The sequence below is a fragment of the Balaenoptera ricei genome, chromosome 16 (genome assembly GCF_028023285.1).
Source record: "Balaenoptera ricei isolate mBalRic1 chromosome 16, mBalRic1.hap2, whole genome shotgun sequence".
Taxonomy (NCBI): domain Eukaryota; kingdom Metazoa; phylum Chordata; class Mammalia; order Artiodactyla; family Balaenopteridae; genus Balaenoptera; species Balaenoptera ricei.
In genome coordinates, this window is record NC_082654.1 from 56,250,550 (window position 1) to 56,273,835 (window position 23,286).

General features: G+C 56.1%; 1 protein-coding gene across 2 annotated transcripts in view; it reads right to left on the minus strand.

The window, feature by feature from the left end:
* The window catches only part of ZMIZ1 (zinc finger MIZ-type containing 1), a 233,578-nt gene that overhangs the window by 176,031 nt on the left and 34,261 nt on the right, over window positions 1–23,286 (minus strand). For both annotated transcript variants that reach the window (XM_059900907.1, XM_059900906.1), the window contains exon 2: window positions 11,359–11,481. The gene's annotated coding sequence lies outside the window, so the exon portion shown is untranslated. The remainder of the gene's footprint in view (window positions 1–11,358; window positions 11,482–23,286) is intronic.

The following is a 23,286-nucleotide window of genomic DNA, read 5'->3' on the forward strand; positions in this document are numbered from 1 at the left end:
AGTGCTCTCCATCAATGCACCGGAAGGGCCGGTGCAATCTCTCTCAGCTGCCTGGGGCCAGGGCTGGGGGCGGGGGCTCACTCAGTCTTCCCTCTCTTAAGGAAGAGGTTTCTAAAGCCTCTCTAGAAGGCTGGGAGCAGAGGTGCCAAAGCTCTCAGTGCAAATCGGGGAGCCTGAGGCTGGTGAGGGGCAGCTCAGGACCCACCAGCCAACTGTAGGCATAGCCCTGGGCACAGAGAGCCCACGGGGTGCGACCCACACCCCTCCAGCTGGCTGAGGGTAGGAAGCTGGATGGCGAGACTGCAGTCAGGCCGCAGTGGATGGGCAAGGATGATCTGGCGAGAAGAGGCACCTATAAGGTGTGGGAAGGGAGCAGGGGCAGGGCAGGGCTGAGCCTGAAAGCCGAGGAGGGGGACCAGGGGGGCCAGTGGGTATAGCAATGGAATGGAGGATTAGATGGGGCTAGCTCGTCAACTGTCCCTGTGGGCCTGGAACTGAGAGGTTTCTAGGATGTGAAATTTTCAGTGCAAAGCCGAATGGCTGATCACCTAGCAGGGCTGAATCTGAATTCTGGTTTTCAGCGCTATCACTTTCAGACTGTACCACCTCTCTGGGCCTCGGTTTTCTTCATTTGGAACATAGAGCTCATAGGAGTACCTTGTGTAGGACTGTCACGAAGATTAAGTTAAATAATGTCAGTAAAGTCCTTAGCCTCTGACACAGCATCTGATAACAATCATTCAACCAAGGGCAGTGGCCACTGTTATTACCATGGATGGCTACGACTAGTCTGACCACTACAAGGACCAGCGAACACACAGCAAGGGCTCACCCCATGCCAGGCTCTGTCCTAAGCACCGTATGGACAATGCTAATTTAATCTCACAATGCTTATTGGGAGGGGCCGTTATTATCCCCATTTTCAGATGAGGACACTGAGGCATGGAGGGGCTAAGCCACCAGCCCAGGTTCTCACAGTGGGCGAGAATGGAGCCCAGAAAACCACTTCCATTTCCATGGGGCTGACCCCACAGCCAGGGACTTGTGGGCCAATGCCAACACAATTCTGATCACACTGACCGAGGGCAAGAAGTGGACAAACACTCAGGTGGGGCAGGCCACTCTGGACATGCAGAGGAACGGGCAAGGGACCCCTGTTTTTGAGGAGATCAAGTCCCCAGTCCTCAGCCTGGGTCTTTAAGACCTTCCTCTTCGAGTCCACACACATCAACCATATGTATGAAGTTTCCAGGGTTGATTTACACAGCAAGAGAAAGGAAAGCCCCCAGAGGTGCTCAGGCTTTCTCCTGGCTGGGCGGCAGGCAGCTCTCTTGATCTGACACCCGCATGTTACCCCACTTCATTCTTGTAATGACACTACAAAGTCAGGTATGATGCCCATTTCAGAGATGAGAATACTGAGGCTCAGAAATGCGCTAAGTTTGCAGAGCTGGATTTAAACATGCCCAGCGACACAGTCTGGGCTCCTCTTGGCTGCAGGATGAACATGCAGTATGAAGGCAGGAGACCACACCTTGGACATCTGTGTTGGGCGTGCTACAGGACTCAAGGTGAGCACTGGATAACTCTGAGGAGGAGGGGTATTGGGAGAAACTCCAGCAGCTCAAGGAAGGGGCTCAAGCATCCAGGGGCAGAGTGGCCAGTCTGGCAGGGTACTAGACCCAGGGAGAAAACAGGGTTTGGGCAGGGGCCCATCACCCCAATACCTGGGGGATAGTTAGGCCTTGCAGAGACCCCTCTTCAGGCTCAGGAGCTGAGCATGCAATGCTATCCCTGCTCTGACCCCTAGGAAGTCCTTGGCACAAAGAACCGAATGCTCACAAAGCAATTAGCTTCCAGCACCCAGGAAAAAGGTCGCCAAGGCAGGCAAGCAGGCGCTGGCTGGGCAGGGGCCCTGAAAAGCTGGGCCCAGTTATTTTTAGCATCTTGATTCAAGAGGGAGGAGGCCCACCTCCCCACCAGGTAAATGTCAGCACTACTGGTGGACCCGCCAATTAAAGTAGCTGGAGCCGAGGAGGAGAGACAGTGACTCGGGGCTTCTCTCTTGGGCTCCTCGCCCCCCAGAAGCTCTCTTCCTCCACCTCCTCTTCCCAAGCCCTGGAGCGTCTTCCTGTGGCCCTGAAAAGAAACCGTGGCTCCGTCCCCAAAGGAGCTTGACTAGGGCCTGGAATCCCGGGCGAGTCTTGCCTTGGCCACGTGATGCTGGCCAAGTCCCATGCCATCTCTTCTCTGACTCTTAATTCCTCCCTGGAAAATGTGCCCCTGCTAAGCCCACCTGCTATTTTGAGGGTGCAGGAGCCAGGGCTCAGGAAGAAGCTTTGCCATGAGGGCAGCTCGCCCTTCCTGCTGTGGAAGGGCTGTTGTATTATCCCAGAAAAGAATTCTGGGCTTCCCGAGTGGGAACCCAAGCTGACAGAGCCGGAGCCAGCTGCTGTGCAAACTGCTGGGGGGATGTATGAAATCTTGGGTACCAGGAGTTGAGCTCCCAGGCCCATGGCTGCTGCTCTGCTGATAGGAAAGGTGAGAGAGAGGCCACCTTGGGTCAGTGGAGGCTCAGCGAACACAACCTGGGCTGAACCCAGGGCTACAGGGAGGGGCTGCACCCGTGGGGGCACCAGGAACCCACAGCGCCTGCAGCAAATCACAAGCCTGGTACAGCACACGTAGCTCAAAGGCTCACCTCCTCTCTGTCAGGCTCTGAGCGCACCCAAAGCCTCGGGGAGGGCCACCTACTCCCATCCTTGCCCCACACAGCTTCTCTAGAAGAAGGAAGGAGGCAGCTGGTCACAGGAAGGAGAAGGGAAGCCCATCTCTCAGCCCACCCCCCTCCCCTGCCAAACTCTCAGCTCTGGAGTCCACCCTGGGTGTTGGACCCTTAGCCTGCAGGAGAGTCTGCCCCAGGGGCTGAATCCCCCATCACCCCAGGCTGAGGGAGACCCACCAGCTCCCAGGGGAGCCTAGGATCCTGGCACCTGCTCACACCCTCCCCAAAGGCAGGCTCTCCCACTGAGGTGCTGCCCTGCTGTGGCTCCCAGGTGCCCAAAGCTCCGAGGAGATCTGACAGAAACAGGCACAGAAGTGGGCAGTGAACCTCTCAGGGATGTTTAGCACCTTAGAAACACAATACAAACTTCCTCCTCCTTCTACCATCCGGCCTCTAGGGGGCATCTCCAACCTTATTTCCTTCACTGCCCAGTCTTGGCTCTCCATCCAGCCCCACCAAATCTGTCCCCAGCGTGCCTGCCTCAAGGCTTTGGCCCAGCTGGACCCTTTGGTTAGAATGCTTTCAGTTCACAATCATGTTCATTCTTCAGGAACCAGCTGGGACTCCCCCTCCTCCAGGAAGTCCACCCTGACTCCTGAGTCCCTCGGAACCCCTGGAACTCACCCTAGGTATCACAGACCCAGCAGCCTCCCGCGGACTGCAGGCCACTGGGCACACTGCTGTGGCTCAGCCAAAGGGGCTGATGAGGGGCACGGGTGGCCCCTGGTTTTCCAGAGTCCACTTCCCTTCCTCACCCCCTTGCATCTTGTCAGCTTTCCAATCGGGGCCTGACTCCAGAGCATTCTCTCTGCCCTGGCCTCTGGGCCTGCAATCTCCAGACCTCACTGGGCTCTCTGGGTAAACAGATGGGAGGAGAAGCCCTAATGGTAGCAGGTCTTGGCAGGAGGTAGTGATTACAAGAGGCGGAGTACAAACGAGGCTTAACAGAGCCAGGTCTGAGGGCGCCCTGCTCAGCTCTCCACAGATCCCCAGAACTTCCCCAGCCCCACACTCTGCGCCCCCAGCTCCTCAGGGGTGGGTCCTGCCTTTCTGCAGACACCACGCCCCATGGCTGGGTCATGAGCACCGCTGTAGGTCTTGGGCCCTGCTGGCGTCTACACCCGCCATGCATCTGAAGCAGTTTAGGGTGGCAGTGAGCTCAGCTGAAAGCCTGGAGTGCCATGCTGGGCCACTTTGGGGTGTACCCTCCTACCTCTGAGCCTCAGTTTCCCCATCTGTACCATGAGAGACTGGGCCAAATGATTTCTAAAGACCATTCCTCTCCCAGGTGGCCGGGATGCTATGATTCAAATAAAGAGGCCACCCTTGCAGCCCCACCCAGTGTCTGCTCCCTCCCCGCGAGGTCACGGAGGTTTTGGACCTAGGACACAGGGCATGGGCGTGGCTGTCCTCACCCTAAGTGTGTGGCTCCTGAACCAGAGGGAGACAACCTCCAGGACTCAGTGGGACGGGGGCGGGGGGACGGTGAGCAAACATCAGGGGGAGGGAAAAGCACCCGTGCTGAGTAACACCCAAGGAATCCTTCTCAGCGTAGTTTACCAAATCCCAGTTTGTCCTCGGAGAGCCCTGTTGGTGGCCGAGGTCAGGGGTCTCTGGGGTGTGAGTGCAGCCCCACACACCTACATGGGTGACCACACACAACGGCAAGGCTCCCACCAGACTCTGGGAGAACCGGGGGTACCAGACCAGCTGCCCCCTCACCCCCCAAAAGGATGCCTCCTGTCTAGCCCGTCGGCCTCCTGCACCTGCCATGATGATGTTGCATGACCTTGGGCTGGGCTCTGGGCCTCTCTGTCCCCACCATGTCACTGAACAGGTTTGTCCATGTCTCCCTTCCAGCCCCACCTCTGGGCTTATGTCAGACCTGCATCAGGAAGGGGTGCAGACAGTGGCAACAGAAGGCGGCACCTGGGCTCTGCTCTGGGGCAGCTTTGCATTTCAGCATTTTGGAAGACTGGCTTTCCCCTGGGAAAGAGCCCCAGCCCCTGGCCCACGAGAGGCCCCACAGGTGCCTGGGTTGGTGAAGAGGAGTCAGGAGCTGGAGGTCTGGCCAGCTGGAGTACACAAGCCCCAGCCCTGCCCCTCCCTGATCGACAGTCTCTGCGTGAGCTGTGAGCCCCCGCTTGCAGGCCAGGGCCAGCCCACCCCTCATGGCCTTCACAGAGGAGCTGCCACTTCTCCACGGCCCCTTTTGGCTCCCTACTCTCTGCAGGACCAAGGTCAAACTCTGTGGCCCCCAGGAGCTGCCTCAGCGCCTGCTTCCAGTTGTGGCTGAATGAAGCTTCCTCTCCAGATGGACTCTAGACCTACCCCATCAAGTTGTGCAGAAACCCCAGGAAGACCCTACTCCTTCACTCCTCTGTGTAGAGATCTAGCCCCCTCCTCCAGGCAGTCTCCCCTGGCTGCCTCCTCCAGCATGGGGGAAGAGCTGCCCATCCCAACTCCTACTGCCTTCACCCGCTGAGAGCACCCACCTAGCACACGCTGCACTGTAGACTGTGTGACCTCCACTCAAGCCCAGGGCTGTGCTCAGCCGATGCTCAAAGATTCACTTTTGAATGCCAGTGCCTAGCACAGTGCTGGAACCCAGTAAGTGTTCGACCACTGTGGCTGACAGAGTGAACAGTTCACCCAGCAAACACACATGTACCTACCAGAGACAGTTTGACTTAGTGGGGAAAACACATACTATTGTGTCAGGTAAAACTGGGCTGAATCTCAGCTCCACCAATAGCTCTGTGACCCTGGATACATTTCTTAACCTCTCTATGCTTTATGAGTTTCCTCTTCCACACAGTGGGATAATCCCAGCTTCCCTGGGTTGTTGAGACCCTTGAGAACATTGCAGGTTGTGAATCCTGACCTGTCCCAGCAGAGCCTCTGGCTTTATAGACCAATGAACAATTGTTCAGAGAGGGACAGTGACTTGTCCGAAGTCACACAGCAGGCCTGCAGCAGGACTGAGGCTTGAACGAAAGTCCTGCTCAGAGAGCCCGTGAGCACAGTGGCCCACCCTGCTGACCCAGAGGGCATCCCACATCGGGCAGGAGTGACCAATGGGCTATTTCCAGTTCCAGGTTGGGGTAGGGGCTGCAGGGTCAGGGTTGGCTGCAGAGGCAGGGGCTGGAGAGGCCTCCTGGGCTGCAGGCAACAAATTCCGGGGAGTGAGAGGAGGGTGTGCATTCTCAGCTGGCGCTGGATACTGACAGGTATGCCACATGGGGGCCCTGGGATCCCAGCTCTGTGTGGCCACGGCCAGGCCCGCTGTGAGGTGGGCTTGGCATTCAAGGTCTTCAAAGCCAGCCCCAAACCCGCCTTGCGACATGTAGCCCTGGAAACCTGTTGACTGACAGCTGATGGTGTTCATGCTGTCAGCATGAAGCCACCAACCCGGGGCTGGAGGGGCTGGCCAGGGAGCGTGGCTGTCACCCCAGGTCCCTGCCCACAGAGCTCTCATCAACAACTGTCTGGGATCACCGCATATGAAACCCAAATCCAGGCCAACCCCAATCCTCGCTGTCCCCCTACAGCCTCTCTGAAATGACAATCCAGCCAAGTCCCTCCCTGTGTGTCCACACCCCTGGGGATCAGCTCCAACACTCACCCCTGCCTGCTCACCCACCGTCAATGCATACGCTGTGGAGCGCCAGCCTGGTCCCAGGCACTGCTGCAAGGGTTTACATGGCTGACTTCATTGAACTCCTCACAACTCAGTGGGGTCGGTTCTATTATTATCCCTATTTTACAGATGAAGAAATGAGGGACAGAGAGGTTAAGGCACTCATCTGAAGTCACAAAGAGAATAGTGTGGCAGTGTTGGAAAATCCTAAAGCCGAGGCCCAGAGTCCATACCCTTCACCACGTCAGTGCCCTGTGCAGTCATCCACCAAAGCTGTTCTGAGTACCTTTTATGGAGTGCCAGCCAGAGGGGGCAGCTGTCATGCCCCTGACAGGTCATCCTCTGTGTCCAACCTTGCTGGTTGTCACGTCCCAGACCAGCTGGGGCCTTCTCACCTCTGTTTGCTCTGGGCCTCGCCTGAGCCTCACACAGGCCTGGCTCCAGTCCACCAGGCAGAGGGAAGCGGGCCAAGTCACCCACAGGTAGGGGCAGGGCTGGGGCTTGTGTACTCCAGCTGGCCAGACCTCTGGCTCACTGGCTCCTCTTCACCAACCCAGACACCTGCTGGGCCTCTCGTGGGCCAGGGGCTGGGGCTCTTTCCCAGAGGGGAAGCCAGTCTTCCAAAATGCTGAAATGTGAAGCTGCCCCAGAGCGGAGCCCAGATGCCACCCTCTGTTGCCACTGCCTGTACCCCTTCCTGATGTGGGCCTGACATCAGCCCAGGAGCTAGGCTGGGGGTTGAACTTCTGAGTCTCTGTTTTCCAGTCCGGTAAAGGGAATAGGACCTTTCAAGGGCTTTCTCATTGGTCTGATGGGGTGTGAAAGAGCTTACACACTGTAGAGAACTCTACAGTACAAGAGGTCATTGTAGCTACTGGAGGGGTCACAGGGCAAAGGTCGGGAGGGAGGGGCTGGGGTCAGAGAAGGCTCCATGGCATCTGACCCGTTGGAGCGAGTCTGCCAAGCCGAGAAGGGCGGGCAAGGGGCAATGAGGCAGAAGACTCTGAAAATAAAACACAGAGCAGCCCCCAACCCCCTCTGCCCCTGTGGATTTGGAAAAGCACAAAAAAACCAGGTTTCCGAAGTATGCAGGGACAGGGCCGAAAAGGTAGACGGGGCACATCAGAGAACCCTCAAACACCACTGCCTGACAGGAGGAGCTGTAATCCCACCCTCACTGAAGCCACTGAACCTGGATGCTTGAGACAAGCTGCATGCTGGCACCGCTGAGGCTTCTGCTGCTGGGGGGAGGGCAACATCTCTCCCTCGGGCAGATGAGACTCACAGGGTGATGGGGGACTTGCCCAAGGTCACTGGGCCAGTCAGTGGCTGGTGGAGCCTGCACGTGAACCCAGTTCTTCACTTAATCCAGGCAGGGCTGGCTTCACGGGCAGCTGCACGGGGCCCCAAGCTCAGAGGGACCCACTTTGGTTTACTGCTCTGGGGCCACCCTTGTGAAATCCTTAATAATTCGTGGACAACAGGCCCCACAGTTTCGCACTAGGCCCCGCAAATTATGTAGCCGGTCCTGATTCTAGGAGATTCTGATAGACACTTTTGGGAGAGGAGGCAGAGGGCCAGTGAATGAACTGTCACTTTTCTGGGACTTTGCAAGAGCCGGGCCCTCTGCTTGGTCTTCCCTTTTTCCCTTGACATCAACCTAGCAAATTTCTCCTTACCTTCCAATGCCCAGCCCACCTGTCACCTCCTGGGGATCCTTCCCAGATCTCTTCCCCATACACAGATCTGACCCTCCATACCAGGCAGAACCCACACTTCCTGCCTTGGTCCCACGCAACAAGCCTGCTGATGGGTGTGCAAGCAGCACCTGCCTCCCCCAGGGCTAGGGCACCCCAGAACTTCCTGCTGACCAGGTTTCCAAAGGACCATGCTAAGGACATTTTACAAAGGGCTCAGAGAGGAAGTTATTAGATGATGCCCAGACAGTGGACCCCAGAGAGCAACCCACCTTTTTACTTGCAAGAAAATGGACACCCTTCGGCCTGGGAAGACTGGGCCAGGCTAAAGCCAGGAGCCAGGATCCCCCTTGGGAAACTCCTCCAACTTGGAGGGGCCCTGCCAGGAAGAGGGAGGGGAGGGAAGAGGAAGTCTTGAATCTGGGGTGCAGGTACCACTTCCTGGCTGTGTGGCCCACCCACTCTGAGCCTCAGTTTCCATCTGTAAAGTAGGCATTAAATGACCTATCCTTGAAGGGAGCTTACTAGAGAAAAGAGCACAAACTCTGGCATCTGATGGTCTGGTTTGGAGCCCAGCTTCACCACTTCTGGGCAGATGTCCTTGAGAACCTCACCTACCCTCGATGGGCCTCAGTTCCCTCATCTAGAAATTGTTCACTGAGGCCTCCCTCTCAGGGCTCGTAAGCTCATGTATGTAACATACCAGTTCCCCGGCAGGGACTCTTGTATGGTTGGTGTAACAAAGTGGACGACACAAGATCCCGACTTCCCAGGAGCCAACAGAGGAAGTGCAGCTGGGGGTAGGGATGACACAGACCCTACCAGCTTGTCATGCCCAGGACTCAGAGGGAGCCCAGGCCCCAGGGAGCCAGGATGGAGTCTGCAGGAGATAAGGAGCAAGAATAAGGCCCCACGGACATCCCATGGCAATGCCCAAGCGCCCCTACCTAACCCACAACCTACTTTCTTCTCATGAGAATAATAGTTCCTATTTGTTAAGCCCTACATTGTGCGGGGAATTTTTCTCAGCACTGTGAACCGGTGTCTCTAATCCTTATGACTACCTTGTCCAGGATGCTGCGGCCAGATGGTGACTGTTTCTGTTTCCAGTTGAGGAAGCTGAGGCCCAGAGAGGGCAAGAGCGTGGCCATGGTCACATGACTGGCCCTCGAACCCTGACAGTCCCCCTCCCAACATACATGCAGAGGTCATGGCTCAGCCTTGACCCAAAGCTGCCCAGTGACCCCAGGAGCTGCAAGGTGAGAAGCCAATGACCCCTGAACAGCCCCTTCTCCTTGGAACACATCCCCCCCTGTGTGTGCATATGAGTGCATCCCCGGGTGAATGTGGAGACACCATGTGTTGTGAGAACTTCTGCCTGTGTATCTGTGTGAGGTGTCAACACAGAAGTTCGTGAACGTGCATCTGTGAGCGTGTGTGTGCAGCAAGTCTGTGCGTGCACATGTATGTCTGTAGCACGCACAAGTAACGTCTGCGTGTATATGGGTGTGAGGGAGCATGTCTCTGCACATCTCTGCATGTATCTGTGCACACACAAGCAATCATGGCCATATGTGCATGACATCTGTAGCCCCTTAGAATGCAGGAACAGGTTTACAAGCACATGTGTGTCTGTGTAGAGCATGCATGTGCACATGTGTTCATGGACACAGATATGAATATGGGCTGGGAGAATCCTCTGGGACTTGTATGTGTATCTATACTTCTAGATGAAAACCTCAAGCTCATGTGTAACTATAAATCATCTTCTTCCTCAGGAAGATCTCGGCCCTCTCAGAGACATTCCGGACCACAACCTGGTCCACCTCCTCCAAGAAGCCTTCCTGGATTCCAGACTCCCCACAGTCACACAGAACTCCAACGTTAATCCCCATCCCACGTCACGGCAGCTTTCCTAACCTCATGTCCCCCCACCAGCCAACTGCAAATCCTGCCAACTTCCCTGCCTCAGTCTCTTATGAGAGGCCTTTCCAAAGGCCTCGCCAATGCAACCACCTTCAATAGGCCACTATCTGACTTAGAACCTTCCATGGCTCCCCAGTGCCCTTGGGATCTAATTCCCCAGCCTGGCATTTGTGGCCTTTTACGATCTTTCCATTCCCTCGCCAACCTCATCCCCTATCCTGCCAGGTTCTCCACCCAGCCTTCTCCCATGATGTAATTCACTTTTGGGTCACCTCCCCAGAATGCCTCTCTCTAACCTATGAACCCCATCTATTTTCCCCTGTCTTGGGCTTTCCACATCTGATGTGATCTCCCTATTTCTCCACCAGAGTACATAATGGGAAAAGGCCTCCTCCCCGGCACCACAGGGCCTACTGTCAGGCCTGGCATACAGTAAGTGCTTAATACAAGCTTGGGAAACTGAACTTGGGAGGCAGAGGGAGAGAGACCCATATCCAACCAACATACCCCTCTTCCAGAAGGGCCCTGTGTGCCACGTTGGGGAAGAGGGGTCAGGTCTGGTTCATGTCACATCATATCCACAAATGAATCATGACCCCAGGCAACCAGCAGCAACTGTCACCTTGTAAAAGCCCCCTCCCTTTGCCTTGAGTTGGGACAGGACTTAACACTTCTGAGGACATCCACGATCGCCTTGATGCCCACCCACAAGAAGAGGCCAGCAGAGGGGGGGCAAGGTCAGGGGCAGAATGGAACAGGGGTCAGGGGCTGGCACACTGGAGCCACAAAGACCTGGAAATGAACCCCATGGGGGCTCAGCCAGGAGCGTGACCTTGGGCAAGTTGCTTTCAGACCACAAGCCTCACAATGGGGAAGATAACAGCACCTACCTCACAGGGTTGTGGTGGAGATGAAAAGAGTTAACAACTACACAGTACTTAGCACAGTGCCTGGCATACAGTTAAGTGCTCAGAATGTTAGAGGATATTATTATTTTCATGCATCAGATGAGAGAACTGAGGCTCTCAGCCATGAAGGGGCAGGGCTAGCCAATGCTACACCAGGAGTTGGCAAGAGAAGAAAACCAAATATCCAAGTGCCAGGCCAGGGCACACCCCTCCGCTCTCTGGCTCCCTCTGAGACGAGGAGGCCAAGGAGAAGTGAAAATTGAGAAATAAGCCCCTTCCCCTAATTCCTCAGTGATGACAGGCCAGCTCTGGGCTCCCCAAGCCCTGAAACGGCACCAGCTGCTTGGGCTGGGCGCCACACCAGCAGACACCCAGTGCCAGGGCCCAGCTCATCCTGCTCACCTGCCAAGGCCTCTGCCGACCACCGGGACTGGAGGCTGCTAAGGGCGTCAGGAAAGGAGGTCACAGTGGAAGGAGGCGGCCGCCCCAGCAGGCTGACTTGGCCGAGCAGAGCTGTTGCAGGTCCTGCAGGAGAGAGGAGAGGGTGTGGTGAGCTCCAAGCCTGAGTCTGGGGGTGGCCCCAACCCCCTTCACCCAGCTCTAGGTCCCGCCTGCCCAGGCCCCTCTGGCCATCTCCTGGAGAGCCAAGCTGGCCCACAGAAGTGGAATGACCCTAGAAACTGGATGTTGTCCCCAACCCCCAGTAAAGGTCAGAGGCCCAGAACCGGCCCCAGCACCAAGGTCAGCTCCTCTGCACCGCGTACCACAGCAGCAGCCTTGCTGGCACACCCACCACTGTGCTGCAGTCAGCCCAGCCCCCCTAGCACCCCCACCCTTCAGACAAGCTGGGTGCTCTGTCTGGAGCCCTTTTCCCCACTTCTCTGTCTTTCAAAGCCCCACTCTGCTCAGATGCCTACATGGAGCCCTCTCCGACCTGTCGCTCCTTTCTTTGTTCATCCCCCAGCGGCTTTGGGTCTAGCTGACCATGTCTCCCCCAGCTTTCTATAGGCCAGGCTCCTCCCCCGAGCAGAGCTCCTGGACATCAGGAATGAGGTCTTAGTTTATCTCTATCCTCTGAGGCTCACAAGGCCACAGAGACGGATGGATGGATGGATGGATGGATGGATGGATGGATGGATGAATGAGTGGGGCAGTGAAGATATTCAGTGAAGAAGCTGAACAGAGTGGGCCAACTGACATGTGCCTTGAAATCCAGAAGCCTGCCAAGCTCTCCACGGGCCTCCTCGTGCCCTGTTCCCTGTTAGATTCTAGAATCCAGGGTTCAGGTTGTTGAGAGGAAAGAGACTTGGTGAGGTTGACTCCCTTCTCTGCCTCATGAGGAAACTGAGGCCCTGATAGGGGAAGGGTTCCTCCCATGGTCCCATGGCAAGAGAGAGGCAAGGCCAGAAGTAGAACCCAAGTCTCCTGGTCTTGCCCACTGCCCAGAGCTATCATGGATGGAGGCTGCCATGGCAGTCCCTCCCAGCTCCTATGTCCTCGTGTGTCAGCGCATGCAGGCACCCAGCTTCCCTGGCTGTTGGGGGATCAGGCTAGCTGTGGAAGGATGCTTCTGGGTAAAGGAGAGAGGGCAGTAGGAGGACCCTGGGATGGGAAAAAGTGCAGTAGTAGAGATCACACTCAGAAAAGAGCCATCTGGTCTGATGGCCCTTCTTCCCCAGCCTGGAGGCCTGAGGCTAGGGGCAGGCAGAGAGGGTACATTACAGGGAGCCCTAGGGTCAGAGACACCCCTCCAGCCCATCTTCAGCTGGGGGGGTCTTTCTAAAACCACCTCACTCTCCTCCACAAAGCTCTTTTGGGCCTCCCAAACACTGCTGGTAGGGCATGCACTGGTCACCACCTTGGAGAACAGTTTGGAAGTATCCCCTACCCTGTGGTCTATCAGCAGCCCAGCATTTCCACCTCCACAGAAGTGTGTGCATGTGGTCACCCAAAGATGCATACAAGAATGTTCACAGCAGTGCTACTCATAACAGCCCAAAAATGAAAACTTCCCAAATGGCCATCAACTGTAGAAAGGATAAACCGGTGTATGCATACAATGGAATACCACACAGCAATCAGAACAAATAATCTGCAACTCTATCCAACAATACACATAAATCTTATGAACATAATGTTGATCAAAAAAGCCAGAGACAATGGAGAACATACTTAAGGGGTCCAATTGTATAAAGGTCAAGAACAGGCAAAGCTACTCTATGCTGTGGCAGACTAAAACAAATATGGCCACAGATTCTTTGCAGCTCCTCCTATCGAGAGGGGGAGTCTATTCTCCGCCTCTGAATCCGGGCTGGCCTTGAGACTTGTTTTGACCAATAGGACTTGGTGAAAGTGGTATTTTGTGACTTCCAGAGACTAGGATTCAAGAGATCCTGCTGTTTCTGGCCTTGGACCTCTTGGAACGCAGCCTAGCCATGGAAGGAAGCTGGTCTACCTTACTGGAGGATGGAGGAGAACTGAGGCTGCCCAGCCAACAGCCAGCACCATCTGCCAGATGTGACTGAGGCCATCTTTGACCATCTGGTCCAGCCAGCCCTTCAGGTGACTGGAGTCACATGAGCCCAAGGGAAACTGGCAAAGGGACTGCCCAGGCAAACCACAGAATTATGAGACATAATAAATGGTGGTTGTTTATTTTAAGTTACTAAGTTTCAGGGTAGTTTTGGGGGCAGTTTTGGGGGCAGCAGTAGATAACTGATAGTGTGCTGTTGATAATGTAAGGATAATGCTGTCATTATCCTTGAGGGGGAGCAGTGACCGGAAGGGGGTATGCGGGGGGTTCTAGGGGATCTGGAATGTTCTGTTTCTTGATCTCTATGATGGTTACATGAGTGTATTCATTTTGTGAGAATTTGTCAAGCTGCGCTTAGGATATGCACACTTTTTCTGCATGGATGTAATACTTCGACAGAAGCTAAAAACAAACAAACCTTCAGGTGGCTCTCCGCCTAGGCAGCCAATATCCAGCCCCGCCCTGCCCTGCTGGGCCTCACCTCACTCTCCTCTGCAATTCACAGTGCCACCTTACACCTCTGCACTGGGGATGCCCCACCCCTTCCTCCCCTGCTTCAAGCCTGAGGGCAGGCAGCACCTCCCCCTGGAAGCCTTCCCTGACTGCCCCTGGCCTTGCCCAGGTGTCTATATTCACACAGCTCTCTCTCTGGACCTGGGTCTTCCTGAGCATGGGGTTAAGTCTTTCCCTTCAGTCTCCCCAGCTCTTGGAACTCTCCAAGTAGGGGCCCTGTCGGGGTTCGGTGGCACCCCTCTTCCTATTCCCATAGGGTTGAGACCTCCACAGTGGTGCTGTGATGATCACTGCAGGCTTTGCGGGGGTGAAGGGGCACAAGGCGAACTGGTGATTACAAGACAGGTCATATGACAGCACCTCCTGGGACCCCGGCTTCTCCCATGTAGACCGAGGGCAGGGCTGAATTTGGGGGTACAAAGAGGGTCTACAAAGAGGCACAGGACTTAAGGGGTCCCCCATTTTGTAGCAGATGGTGACACCTATGAAAGGGTACCACTCCTTCCCTCTTAATTATCTAGTGAAATGAAGTAGCAAGCCCGCCTGGCAGTCAGCACTGTATCTCTGCTGAAACAATGCAAACTGCCAAAGCAAAGGAAGAATTGTAATGTCAGACGGCCAGGGCATCAGCTCTGCTAAAGTCCTTCCATGAACTGAGTTGTCTCCATCAGGGCCAAGCAAGAAGGTGGACGCTCTCCCCTGCCCCACCCCCTGCCCTCAGTGACCGTGACTCAGGTGAGCGCCAGGGCCTCAGTCCTGAATGCCCCTGTCTGGGGCCCCTGCCCCACCTTTGCAATTTCAGCTCTGTCCTCAATGGATGTGTAGCCCTGGCCCTGGGGGAGCCCCCTCTGGCCTCAGCTCCTCCACTCTCATCCCAGAGATCTGGCTTAGTCAACAATCTCTGATGAGTCACATTTTCTCTCGGATGGGAGGACTGGCCCCTGAAAGGCCACGGTGGTTCTGAGGCCCGGGAATCTTTCTGCCCCCTCTCAGAATCTCCACTGTGTCAGCGATGGTGCCTGCCACAAGCAGGCTGATGTGGCCACTGCAGGCCACCAAGGGCAGGCCACAGCACCATGTCACCCGCCTGCCCCTGGGAAGGGGGCACTCAGGCCTAGAGGGGAGAGTGCATCCCCACTCCTATGCTTCCTCTGCTACCCAGATTCCTTTGCTGAGAAAGGAAGCTTCTTGCCCAAGAAAGAGGCACAGAGAAGCCAGAGGGTGGCCAGGATGGGAGAGGGCAAGACACCAGGTCCCAGGCAGTCTGTCCTACAGCAGAGGTTAACTCCACATGAGGAGCACATGAGGGCAGCTGCGTGGGCCCAGCCTAACGACAGAAGGAGCTCTGGACTGGGGCGCACCTTCCACAGGTGGGTGTGCTGTCTCACAAGACGGTGAGGGTCCCGTCCGCAGAGGCGTGCAAGCAGAGGCAGCGGCCCTGTGCTGCTGTGGGTGCAGGAAGCATCAGAACTGGAGCTGAATTCTCTATTTCCCAAACTCCTCTGATGATAAGAATCACCTGGGTTGCTTGTTAAACCCACGGCTTCCCAGGCCTCTCCCCTGAGAATGGAAGTCTGTGGGTCTGGAATGCAGCCCAGAAATTTAAATTTTTAACAAGTCCTCCGAGGTGATCCTGTGCCTCTGGAAAGTTTGGGGGAGCACTGGCAGATGACCTTCCAGGTCCCTTTGGGTCCTGAGATTAGTGATTCTGAGCCCCCCCACTCCACACTACCCCTATCCTATCTGGAAGATGAGGCTGGCAGGAGACTAACTGCATCATTAAAATAAAAATGATTTAACAGCTTTAGGAGGGGGCAAAGATGTCAGGGGGAGGGCAGTTCTCAGCCCATGGTGGTACCGGCAGCCGCTCCCTCCTACCCCCCCTGGGCCCCCCGGAGTCTCCAGAAAAGCTCAGCACTGGGGAGGGGGTGAGTTGACAGCTGTTCAGGGGCTGCTCAGTGAGACCCGGAAAAGCAATTATCTTGCTCTTAGCAGAATGGCGCTGGCTTGTACCCTCCCCCTCCCTCCCACCTACACACACACACACACACACACACACACACACACACACACACACACGCACACCCCAGGCCAAGATGCTGCTGGCTGGCTCTGAACCCACCTCCCCCCACCCCCGGCCTCCAGATTCCTCTGACTCTCAACCTCCATCCTCAGAGCATATTTCCAACACTTAAATCATTTAGCCCGCTAAACAGGAGACGGCGAAATGGGTGCTATTTCTTAAAAACATACACAGAGCGTATTAAATTATTGATAGCCATTAAACAGGGGGAAAAATTAAACAGCTCTCAGCTCTTATCAATCATTCATGCAGTTTCCACTGGGGTGTTTTCTGGAGAGTGATCACAGGGGCAGCCCAGGGAGCCGACTCCTGCTGGCAAGGAAGGCACTGGCTGTGTGGAATCGGGGAGGGGCCCACTGCAGCCCCCAGCAATTACCCGGGCAGAGGCCGCAAAGGGGGTCTGGTGGGGGGGGGGGGAGGGTCAGCCTCTCTGCTGACCCCAGGCCCCCATCTTCACCACATTATTAACAAAGGGACACTCCAACACCACCTTCAGGAGTTCCCTTCATTGAATCCAGCCTGCTTTTACTGAGCGTCTAGTGTGTACCAGGCATGCAAGGCGCACAGATAAATACGCCTCAAAGCACACACGCAGGCAAACGTGCGAGGCAGCCCTTTTGGAAAACGTGATCACACCACATTGTGCTAGGATCCGCGATGGAGGTCCACAGAAGGTGGCTCAGAGGAAAGGGGCAGCTTCAGCTGGAGGGGGGCTGACGGGGAAGGCTTTGCCAAAGAAGTCATTCTTGGGTAAATTCTCGGCCAGAGCACAAGCCGGGAAGGGCATTCCAGGAAAGCGGTCCGGCCCTGGGAGAGGCCCAGCAGCCTCTCTGCGCCTGATCTGAGCGCTCCGTCCTGTCAACAGCCCTGCGGTTACTGGCCGTGTGGGGTGTGGGGCTTGGGCACCGTCTGTGGAGCAGGGAGCAGGCTGTCACCTCAGCCTCTCCTCCAGGTACTGGTCAAAACCAGGCCAGGCCAGGGGAGGGATGCACGAGGCCAGGACCCCCTCCTCAGCGTGGATGGGCAGGAGGTTAGGGTTCACCCCAGCTGCCCGGGGCAGCGGCACTTCCACCCCCGCACGGCAGATCCATTTCCTGGCTCTGACTCAGGACACCTAAGCCAGCGCGTGACGCAGACCATGGAGGCTGCAGGGCCGGGACACCGCTGGTCTCCTGGCCACAGACGGGCCTGGCAGAGTTGTCCTCGGAAGACGGGCTCCCTCCTGTCGCTGAGCTGTGCCAAGGACCAGGGCACCAGTGGGAGCCAGAGGACACCCGATACTCCCCCACCTCTCCGCCTGGGGACCATCCACAATCAGGGGCCATTTGAGGTTCTGGGGCCAGGCCGGCTGCTGGGCCGCTGCAGGGAACAAAGAGGCCAGGCCCACGCTCGCCCCGGCCCTGCGCCCCCAGCACCCCGGGAGAGCATCACATTCTTGAACGCCTTTTAGGAGCTCTCACTGTTCAGGAGCCTGAGCTGGGAGCCGGGAGCCGGGAGGAGGCCCTGCCAAGTGTTGATAGCACCCTCTCCAGAGAAAGCTGCTGTCACAGGGAAACATTCTGGGGAGAGCGGTTGTTTACCACCAACGCCTGGGACCGTCAAGAAAAAATCAGAAGAAATTAAATTTGCAAAGTTGAAAAGACATAAAGGAAGCCCCCTCCGCAAGCCTGGGACTTTTCAACCTGGAGGATCAGGCTACTCTATTTTTTGCCTGGTTTGGTCTTTGCATTTATTATTGCTTTCTCTCATGCAGCCAAGTCCTGCCCTGGGTCAAGCTCTATTTCCCCCTTTGTTAACTGCTGCAATACTTTCCACATCACACCAGACTGGATTCTGTTTGCATCTGCTCTGAACTTAATGAGGGATACCATGAACACAAACAGGGTTCCTTCCATCAGCACTTGCCCATGGGGTCAGAGAGGGGTCTCTAACTTTACTACAAACAACCACCCCGGCCCCCCGCCTGCAGGCCAGAATCAATTCCTCCTAAGGGCTAACCTGCATCACTACTGCTGTAATTGTAAAAGCCATTCCCTGGATAGTGGGTGAGATGTTCTTGGCCAAGTGTAAATGAGACTGTACTCTTGGAGCTCCCGGGAGCCGAGGGAAGGGGCAGGCTTGGGAATTTCCAGGCAAAGGCCAGCAGAAATTGGCCACAAATGAATCATTAACTCTCGAGTCGAGAGCTCTGAGTGGCCGGTGCCAAGGTCTCGGGCTCTGGCCTATGTGGGCCACTTGGCCTCCCTTGGCTCAGGCCTGAGGGTGGCCCCGCCCCCCGCTGGCCATCTGCTTCACCCGATGGCCACTGGTCACTGAGAGTCGAGGCCATCTGGACCAGAGCAGCCCAGATGTCTTATGGGAGAGGGCATGCCTTTTCCTAGGAACGACTCCAAACCTTTGCCACACACTTCTGTCCTTCTGGAATGCTGTCCCTTCAGCGAGCTAAGTCCCCTTGTCCTTCAAGGTCTGGCTCCAGCCTGGCCTTCCTCCTCTCTGCCCTGCCTATCTGGGCCCACCTTGGCCCGCCATCTCTGAGCCCCTGTAGCTCTGGCTGTGTCTGCCAGCCCTGGCCTGGGTGCAGGGCCTCATTCCTTCAGCGGGATGTGGACTTTGCCCCTCTCCTGGACCCCGTCAGCTGGTATGAGGCAGGGCACAGATCAGGGAGCCCACACGTGATGGGGTTGCCCATGGGCTCAGTCTGCAGCCAGCAGGGGAAAGCACCTGGGTGTCGGCAGGGTCTGCAGTCGTCCCCTGGCTCAGGTGCGACATCAAGTCCTGCTCTGGGCCTCAGGCCAGCAGTTCAGGCGGGGCTAGAGGTGCCCGCTGGACTCCCACTGGGGATCCAGGTGGCTCTGGGGGACCCGGCACCCTGATTCCCAGGGGCCAGCAGAGGTTAGCACTGGCCACCTCCATCCCCAGGGCACCATCCTGCAGGCTGGGCTGCAATTTCACCACAGCCCCTCCAAGGCTGCCCTGAAGAGGGGCCTGAACTCTTCTTGGGTGGGGACTAATGAACACAAAGTCTGGAAACATAGATCCTATTATAATATGATGTCAGTACATCATTCACCTGTGTTTCTGAACTTAACGTCCACCTGTGTGGCAATAAGGCTGGCAAAAATAAGAACAAATATCACTGACTCGAGCATTTGCTTTGTGTCAAACTGTGCTGAGCTCAACACACATTTCTCACAAGTCCTTCCATCCCACCACGAGGTACCTACTATTAATACACCCACTTGAAAGAGGAGGAATCCACGGTTCCCAGAGATGCAGATGAAGATGAGGTAATGTGCCCAAGTCCCAAAGCTGGAATGTGGCAGCTGGGGATTCAGATGGAGCATCTGACCCGGAACCCTTCCCCCACTTGGCACCCACCTCCCATGTGCCCAGAGCCCCTTGTCTTATACTCAGTCAAGTGCAAGACACTTGCACTGGAAGACGCCCTGTGGTCGCCACCCCACCCTCTTCACAAAGCCCTTTTCCCATCTGATCCTAAAAACAGCCCCATGAGATGGCCAGTGAGGGTCATTACGACCATTTTACAGATGGGGAAACTGAGGCTTGATGGGGCAGAGCCTTGACTTATCTAGGAGCTTTTATACCCCTTTAATCCTCACAACAACCCCAGGAGATGGCTCTTGTTAAAACCATTTTGCAGATGGGAAAACTCTGAGAATGAGAGAAGCAGAGGGAGCATGTCCCACATGCTGGGGACAGAGCCTGGGTTTGTGCCCTGATCTGCCTGACTCCCGACTGGGCTTCTCCCATGACACGGGTTTGTCCCCGAGGCCTGGCACAGAGTAAGTGCAGGTTTGTGAGCATGGTAGGGAGAGGTGACACAGGACCACGGCATGGGGGCCTGGGGCCAGGGGCTGTGTCCCTCTCTCCCAGCCTCCTACTGTGGGGATGGAGTTGCCCTGAGGACGAGCCTACCTCCCACTTCCCTGCAGGACTCCTGGGCGGAGGCACTCTGGACTCGTTTACCATGGCAGAGTCTTACTGCTGAGTCTAATGATCAGGCCAGGATGTCTCAGCCGGCCACACAGGTCACCATGTGTAGGTGTGTGAGGGTGGATGGCATCCATTCGAGGAAAACAGAGTGAGGTGGTGGCCGCAAGCCCACAGGCACGTACCTCATCACACCCCAACACAGTCACACGCGGGCACGCGCGCTTCCCTTACTAGTGTCTGCAGACACCCAGGCACACGTGCTCAGATGAGCGCTCACACGCTCACACCCAGAACAGCACACACCTGCACTTGGGGCACCGGGGGCACCTGCACGCTGAGCAGGGATGTGGACAGCTCTGACACACATGCATGCGCAGGGCCCCGGCGGCCGTGGGGCCCAGGAGAGTGGGCACGGGGAGCAGGTGGGCAGGTGGCCATCTGCAGAACCGTGCAGGAGCCCCTCGCTGCCGCTGCACTCATGGAGTTAGGCCTGTCCAGAGCAGGCCCATAAATCAGGAAGCAGCCTGCCACAAGCGTTAAATCACTGTCCTTAGGACGCGGTGCTTAGAATGGAGAAGCAGCTGGCATCAGGCCCAGGCTCGCCGTTGGGGTGAGGGGTGGAGAGGTACCTGGTATTTGGCACCCCTCCACCCAGTGCCACTTCCCCACACTCAGCCCCCAGTCAGGCCCCTCTCCTGCTAGCCTACTAGGCCCTGCTTCCCCCCGGCCTTTCCTCCCATTCTACCTTTCTTCCTCTGCTCCTGGCCCAAGACCCCAGAGTTCAGCTCCCAGGCTGAGTGCAGCCCTCCCACCCCCAGTGCTGAAGGCTTCTCCCAGGGGCCAGCACCCTAGGACCTAGGAGCACTGGGGCTGAGGCTGGGGGTGCTGGAAAGTCCACTTCTGGGCAGGAACACTGGGGCGCTGTCACCAGACCCAGGCTCTGAGCCCAGGGGCCACTCTCAGCTGTACTTCCCATGAGTTACCTCCCTCCTCCTGGCCTTACGCGACCCCTTCTGTAAAGTGAGGAGTGGAGCGGGACCTCCTGGGGCTGCTCGTCCTGAGGATCTGATGCCCAGGGAAAAGATCCTCCGTGGATGCTGATTAATTATGACTATTAATAATACAACCATCTGCATCTCGTGGTGGAGAGAGGATGATTAAAACCGGGCTCCATGCCCCAGCGGCAGAATAAATGGGTCTCCAGGTGGGCTGGGGTGTCACCCCCACTCACAGGCCTGCAAGCGGATCCTTGGGGGCTGTATGTCGGGGAGGGACTGCACTGCACAGACAGATGCCGAGAGGAGAGACAGACAGGCAGGCAGACAGACAGAAGGTGAGGAGCCGGCTGGTCGGCAGATGAACCATAGACCATTACCTTGTGCCAAGGCTCTGGGACAGGATTCTCTCTGCCTACCACTGGGACAAACCACTTGACCCTTCCACTCCTCCTCAACCCTTACCTTACCCTGCAGTGGAGCCCAGAGGTCTCTACGATCCCTCAGTGCTCAGAGGAATAAGCACGGCCAGCGGGCCCTCGAGAACCTCACCCTGAGCCAGGCACGGCTAACCTGTTAATCATCACAACAGTCCCATGTGGTATTTACGCCCACTTTACAGGTGAGTAAACTGAGGCACAGAGAGATAGAGGAACTTACCGAAGGTCACGTGGCCAGGAAGTGCTTGAAATGCAAAGCAGGCCATTTGGCTCCAGAGCTCTTAGCACTTAGCACTAGGCTACAAAGATTCCAACTGAATGAATGAGTGGATGAAATTTAAGCAGCAAGATACATAAAGTCCTTTGAACTATCTTTGTGAGTGGAAGGCAAAGTGGCCAGAAAATAATCGTCATGGGTTTGGGCTAGGTCTCTGCATCATCGGCTGTGTGACCTCAAGCAGGTCACTTGCTAACTCCGGGCCTCAATTTCCTCACCTGTAAAATGGGGGTAAATGGGGCTGCCTCATCTACTGGCCAGATATGAAGGCAATGGTAGAGTGAGGTTCTGAGGATGATGACAGGGCATGATCGTGATGTCTGTGTATACGGCAGCCAGGATTTCCAAACCAGAAGCTTGTGTCCCTGCCCTGGTGGGAACCCCAAGAACAATGGACAAGGGATCTGAAACCGTGGCAGCACATCAACCTCTGGGTCTGGTGAAGCCCTTCCTGGGCACCTACCCTGTGTGCAGCTCTAGGCTAGCCATGATGGGGCGGGGGCATGGGAAGTACATAGGCCTCATGAGCACAGGGCTGGGTGCAGACCCTCCAGGGCCTGCGACTTGGTTGGGGGAGGGCCCCTGCATAATGGGCAAGGGCCATCCAAGGAGCACCTGCTTCATTCCAGCAGGAGCTTGTGGACCCATCCCTGGCTGACCACCTTGCCTGGCGCTGGCGGTGCACTGTGGACAGGATCCAGCCTCAGGCTTGGGGGAGCACGTGAGTGACAGAAAGGCAGGTGTGTCACCGAGCTTCACTGCCACACCCAGGGTGGCCTTACCAACAAATCCCCACACTCCCCTTCAGAGCTCAAACGTGACTTCAGAATGACTTTTCTAAACAGCCCTCCAGCCTGTCCTTCCCAGATGGAGCATAAAACAAAACCTACAGTATCTGACATCCCTGTTAGGGGAGCGGCTACTACACCCTGCCAGAGGTGGGCCACACCTGGTGGAGGTAAGGCCTGGACCCCGGGAGAGGGACACCTGCAGCCCTCCGCGTGACGGAGTTAGTGGTCACCTCTGAATATCGTGCCATCGGAAGACAATTCACCAAAATGTCCTCCCAGTACTGCCCCCCACCCCCCCGCCATCCACTCCTTTACAAGGAGATGCAAAGGTAACGGAGATAAAAAGTTCACAGAGGTGAATGGGAAAGAAAAGGGCAACCCAGTTTGCAGAGCCCCCCACGTTTCCTAACCAGCTTCCTGGCTTTTTGTCAGTTCCTCCTGCCATCTAGCCTGCCATTCGTTTCATATTTTTCTTGAAATCTATTCACGGTTTTTGCTAAAATACCTTGACTAAAAAAAACTTTATAGGATTACCTGAAGTATGAAATTAGCCTCACTCACCACAAATAGAAGTTAAACATAAAAACAAATGCAGGGAGGAGAAACACTGGCATTACTTTGCTGCCTGCCTGCTGGAGGCTGCAAGCCCCACCGGCTCTCTCTGCGGGAAAGAGAGACCAGCAAGGGGCCCGGCGCTTGGAGGCTGCCCTCCACACAGCCAGAGGGCTGGACAGGCCTGGAGCT